Raw genomic sequence first — 6,554 nt, 5'->3', positions numbered from 1 at the left:
CTACCATCCGACCTGCCTCCCACCGCAGAAACACCCCTGACCTGTGTGCTTCGCCGAAGCAAGGATTGTAACAGTTATCTAGGGCTAGTTTTGCCTAGTAGCTAACATAAAAGCTAAGTACAGTATCTAGGATAAAGACAGGTATAACTTTAACAAGTTAGGCTTTATAATAGGCTAGATATTAACTAGAGCTGTCCGTACGCAGCAGCAGCGTCGCGGCCTGGATACGAGCGATCGCGCACGAGCAGGATCACGTATCTATGTCACATGATGCTCGTGCGCGAACCTCTGTGCGCGAACATCTAGATATCCCCCTTTTCCTCTATACAGAGGAAAGACAAGAGTAATAAAACTAGAAACATGTTACTTTTACCTTACCTACCTTATACACTGTGCACACTGTACACTACTCTTACTCTTACTACTTAAGTGCTTATACTATAAGCAGCTAGCTATTAGAGCCTATTTAACACTAATTAGTAGTTAATTTAATTAACTATAAATTAGTAAAAGTAATAATAAAGTACTTACACTCTATAAGGTACTTTATTTTGTTACTTATCTTTTAGAAAAAGTAACAGCAGAGTACCTACACTTTATAAAGTACTTTGTTTAGTTACTTATCTTTTAGGATAGCAGATTAATCCTTTACATTATATAGTAAGCTCTGCTACTGTATAAAGTAAAAAAGAGATAGTGTAAGACGCACACTAAAGCTACTAAAGCTGCATAACTTAGTAGCTAGACAATAGCACATTAATCCTTTACATTATACAGCAAGCTCTGCTACTGTACAAAGTAAAAAGGAGATAGTGTAAGGCGCACACTAAAGCTATTAAAGCTGCACAACCTAGCAGCTAGACAACAGCAGTACCTGCGTGATCTACTAGAAAAGTAATTAACTATACTATTATAATAAAATCCTATTAGCAACTAATAACTCTATGTAATAATAAAAAGAATAAGGAACAATTCCTATTATATAAATAACTTATAAAGGACATAGGGATATTAGAGGCAACACTATAGAATAAGACTAGCCTAGAGTACTAAAATAACAAGATTAACATGTTAGAAGCTTTAATAAGCCTATAGACTTAATTATACATAAGTTACATAATTACTAATCTACATATAATAACTTAAAAAGGCGCTACTTTTCTAAGTGTATACATAGAGGATTTTAAAAAATAGACACTATAAGACTTCTTAGCACTTAGCTGCGTGTTTAAAAGAGAGCTTATATAAGTGCTAGAGAATAAAAGAATTACACTATAGCTAGGCACTAAAGGTACCTAAGCCTAGAAGCTGTATAATATAGCATAAAGAAAAGTAATTGCACTAAAAAGGCTTTATACGCAACTCCTATTACTATATAAGGCTCTGCACAGAAGCAGACTAAACATAATGCTGCTATTAACACTAAATATACTAGCATTACTTACTCTTACACTTTAGCTAGCACTACACTAATTACTGTACAAACAATACATGCCACCCTACCTAACGCCTGCTCCACACCCTCAATTGTACACACCACCGCCTGCAGTAGTGTATGCACCACTGATACCACCTGCACAATCTATACTACATTACAACCTGTATAAACTTCCACCCTAGAGGGAAACTACTAAAGAAAAACTTCTAGCAGACAAAATTATATAATTTTAAAAGGCATAAAAAAATAATAACTATATAGGTTAACTATATAACAGTTTTATAAATAAAATAAGGATTTTTATTAATCTATGTTAATAGCTAGATATCTAAGAAACTTAGTACATAGACATCTTTCTAGATATTTTAAAAAGTTAGGTAAATATGTACTATATGCACAACATAGGCCCTAGACATAACTAGAAGCATTTATACAACACTTTAAGTAGTTACTTTAACACTAATGTAAACTATAGCTAGTACTAGACAGACTAGATAATAATAACTTTTATATAATGCTAATAAAAGAACTTTAATAAAAGTTTATATAAAGTTTTTAAAACAATAATTAACAAGCTTACGCTTACATAAAAGGCACTAAAAATAGAATTCTAAAAAGATGTTCTACTGTACACTACTATTATATAAGCCTGTTAAGAATAACTAGAACTAGAACATACTATGTTTACTATTAAGCCCTTATGTAAAGCCTTATTTAGTAACTTACAGGCATTACTCTAAGTTACTATAGACTAAAGGGTAAACTAATACCTTTAGAAACTGCTTAATGCATACTACATAGACTGCTAATATAACTCTGTATAATAAGAGTCTGCACAACAAGAAGAAAGCTTCCCTTTATGTAGAAAAGAACAACATAGAAGATTTCTATCTAAGTTTAGGCTATAATCTAGAGATAACTGTACGCAGACAAAGAAGTGCTTTATCTGCTATAAGAAAAAATGTTAGTTATTAAACTACCCTTATAATAACTATATATAAGCAAAGAACTAGTATGTTGCCTTATATAAAGATTTTTATAATAAGACTCTATTATATAAAGCTATTACTTTATACATTTAAGACTTTAAAGGTTACTTTAAAAAAAAAATAATTTACATAATGCAGAGAAAATAAAATAGAAAAGTAAAGATGCTAAAAAAGCTATTAACTACCTTACCTCTACTGCCTATCTACACTGTGTAATAGAAAAGGACATCTATAGCATTAAACCTAAGAAATATGCTAAGCAGTTTATCCTTAATAACTAATACTATATAGTATACTAAAGTAAACTATAGAATATAGGCGCAGTAAAAATTTCTACTATTAGTAAGTTCTAACTTAAGGCGTACATATAAGAGAACTTATATATAGAAATTAATTAGACACCTAGCTAAATAAATATTAGCTTTAAAAGCTAGACACTAAAGAGATTAATTAGTACTATATAAATCTAGAACCTAATTAGTCTAGTTACATACTATATTTTAAAGACTTTAACACTATTTTTGCTATTACTAGTAGATGCTAACTAACTTAGGGCATACTTTAACAATATTTTAAATATTATTATATGTAAAGATAAAACTACTGTTTTTATTATATAAAAATAAAGACACTTTTTTTTTAATATTAGTAAGAAAGAATCTATATCTTTCTTTACTAAATTAGAACTCTACTGCCTCTACTACTAATTTAGACACCCCTGCATAGAGAGACTCTAGAAGATGCTAACTAGCGCCAGCCACAACATTAATGCTGCAGTGCTAGAAGAGATTAAGAAGTTCTGCCACCTTTACTAATTATATAACTAGGCCTTGCAAAGATTTAAGTTTATAATTAAAAATAACACCTACTTTAACTATAAGGTTATTATTAATGTTATATAAATTAATAATAAGAATGTTTTATATGTTATTAATATAGACATATTATTTTAGGCTACTACATTCTTAAAATCTATGTCTGCACAAGATACCTAGGATGCACTATGCAAATGCTAAATTAACACCTATTAAGGACCCCTAGACTATATTGTGTATAACTTTAGTATAAACTTTACTTTAGAGAATTTTTAAGTGTGTGCAAAGATTATAAAAGCTACATGTAAGCAGATGCCTGTAGAAGCACATTAGGCAGTTAAAAAAGTTAAGTGCGCGCATACACCTCTCTAATAAGTGTTTAACATTCTAAAGACTAAGCTAGGTAACTATACAGATAATAAGGCTATTCTGCAGATAGTAGTTAAGGCTCTAAACAACACAGCTAGCCTACATAGTCTAGTACCTACGCTGCTAGTCTTTAGGGTATACTTAAGAATTAACCTAGACTCTCTACTATTACTAGACATTATTGCACAAGCAAGTGCTATATAAAAAGTAATAAAAATACTTTAAAAAAACTATGTAAAAGTAAACATTAATTATATAATTAATACTTATAATAGCTTTATAATGCATAAAGTTTTTAACCTCCCCCTTAGCTTAAAGATTATAGTATAAAGAGAAAAAAAAGGCTAAACTAGCCTATATAAGATTAAAAGCATTAAAGAAAGAGACATTATTATTAAAAAAAAAATAGCCTACTAAAGCTTTAATATACACAGGTTAAACTATACTATAAAGAAAAGAAAAAAGATAACTTACTTATAATAAATAACCTAGATAAACTAATCCTTATATAAAGAGATTTTCTAAAGAAAAGAAAGAAAGAATAGCTTTATAAGAATGTTATAGAGGTAGAACTAAAGCCTACTACAGACTAAGCCCCTTAGGATAGCAATGCTGCACTAGTGTAAAAAGAAAATATAGATACTAGAAGAAGTAAAAGGCAAAGAAAACCTGCATAAAGTCTAGACTAGGTATTTCTAACCTAGAAAAAAAAGAATAATTAGGCCTTATTTATTAAGCTCTGTATAGACAGTGTAATTACTACACCTAGAAAACTATTTAAAGAATTAGACTGTATAAAGATAGACACTTTAATTACTAATAGCACTTTTAAGGTTATAGCATATAACCTAATAAAGCATAAAGGCTAGATTTTTAACCTTTGCCTTATATAAAAAGTAAAAGGTAAAACAACTTAACTATATAAGAAATCCTGCCTAGTGTTTGCTAGCTACTTAAATAAAAAGAAAGGAGAAATCCTTACTTAGTTACTAACTATCTAGAGAATAAGCTAAAGACTACTTTTAGCTATAAAAGTAAGCCTAAGAGCTATGTACAAAATGTATTTTAAACTGCGTAATATTATATAAGTATATATCTAATTAATAAATAAGCTTATGCGCACACTGTATATAAAGCTACTAAAAGAGATGCGCTAGAGTTTTCTACTAAATATAATACTCTAGGTTGTACAACTCTTGTATAGAGCTGCTAAATTAGGACTATATTAGTTTAAAACATACTATAACTACTATAAAAAAAAGCTGCGTATGCACATCTTTTTATACAACTCTTACCTCTTAATTACTAATAAAAAAGAGCACACTTTTAGTATTACTAGCTTATAAATAAATAACACTTTAAGCATTATAACAAAAAATTTTGTATAAAGAGAAAAGAAGAAACTATAAAAGGCAAAGTTCTATATAAAGGGTAAGACTATTCTAGTAGAAAAGCAACTTATTAAGTTTAACAGTAAAAAGATTAAACTTACACATAACATAGTAGTTCTTACTTAAAAGAGATAAGTAAGCTACCTTTATATAATTAACCTAGAGAACAAGGATGCTACATAATAATATGTTAAGTAATATGTAAAAGAGGTATACATTGCATTTATATGTTAACTAGAGGTAGCATTTAACCTCTCTATTACTGCACAAACTACAGACTTTTTACATAATAACATTAACACACTTAACGCATAAATCTAATAGTAGATAGATAATAGTAAGCGTAGTCTTATTTTTTTACTATTGCAGCTTAATTATGTAAAGCTGTTTATTTTTATAGATAGATTATTTACTAATAATAAGAACTTTAGCTTATAGCTAGAATTCTTAATTATAGTAAGTAATAAGAACTATATAGAGTAAAGTAACTACTTTAAAATACTAGGCAACATTATACACTAGAATTTTACTAAGTGTAAAAGAGTAACTAGAAGTGTCCTTACTAGTAAACTATATAGAATAGTTAGAGAGTTTAATAATGTAATTACACTTAGTACAACTTTACAGTAAATTATATAAACGCTTAAACTACTACTAATTCTAGTAGTAATTTATATAGATTTAAGGTCTTTATATAATTGCCTTATTAAGCTAGGCACTACTAGTAAAAAGTAACTTATAATTAACATTATGTTACTCTATAAATTATATAAGAAGAGGGAAATTGCTAAGATTAGGTAGATTAATAGTAAAGATAACTTAGTAAATGCATATATAAAAAAAACACTAAACTAAGCTCTTTAATTACTAGTTCTAACTAACTGCCTCTCTGTCTAGATAGAAGCATCTGTGGACTAGCTAGATCCTGTGCGCAAAGATGCTTTAGACTAACTAGACTAATAACACCTTTATATAAGGCTTATTTCTTTTTATTTTGTTTTATTTTTTTTTGTATTAGATATAATTATTTTTCTTATTATAAGGATCTGTTACTACTAGCACTGTATAAAAAGAGAAAAGAGCTAGGGGATTGTACAGTAGAGCTTAGAAAGCAAAAGATAAAGAAGAGAAAAGCTATTTACATAGCATAACTAGCCTATTCTAATGTATAGCATTACTAAGGCAAGTCCTAATAAATAGGGTAGAGTAAAGGCAGAACATAATTAGATAGACCTACATAAACAAAAGGGAGGTAACACGTATAAAAGGCAACTTTTTAGACAAAAAGAAAAGTTGCTAGTGTCTGTACGCAGCAGCAGCGTCACAGCCTAGATACAAGTGATCGCGCACAAGCAGGATCACGTATCTATGTGTCAGATTGAAGCACTGTTTCTGGGCTTCCTGAGATGAATGATGGGTTTGGATATAATGTATGGGATGATTGATTGATTGTATTGATTGTCTTGATTTATTGATCCTTTTTCTGCTCTACTCGTGTTGCTCGGCTTTTTGTTCTGCCGATCCGAGTCCCTCGCGCACTAGCCCTATGCGC

This window comes from Lindgomyces ingoldianus (assembly GCF_010093535.1).
Source record: "Lindgomyces ingoldianus strain ATCC 200398 unplaced genomic scaffold BDR25scaffold_79, whole genome shotgun sequence".
NCBI classification, from domain to species: Eukaryota; Fungi; Ascomycota; class Dothideomycetes; order Pleosporales; family Lindgomycetaceae; genus Lindgomyces; species Lindgomyces ingoldianus.
The sequence above is the reverse complement of the archived record's forward strand: the minus strand, read 5'-3'. Positions refer to the sequence as shown.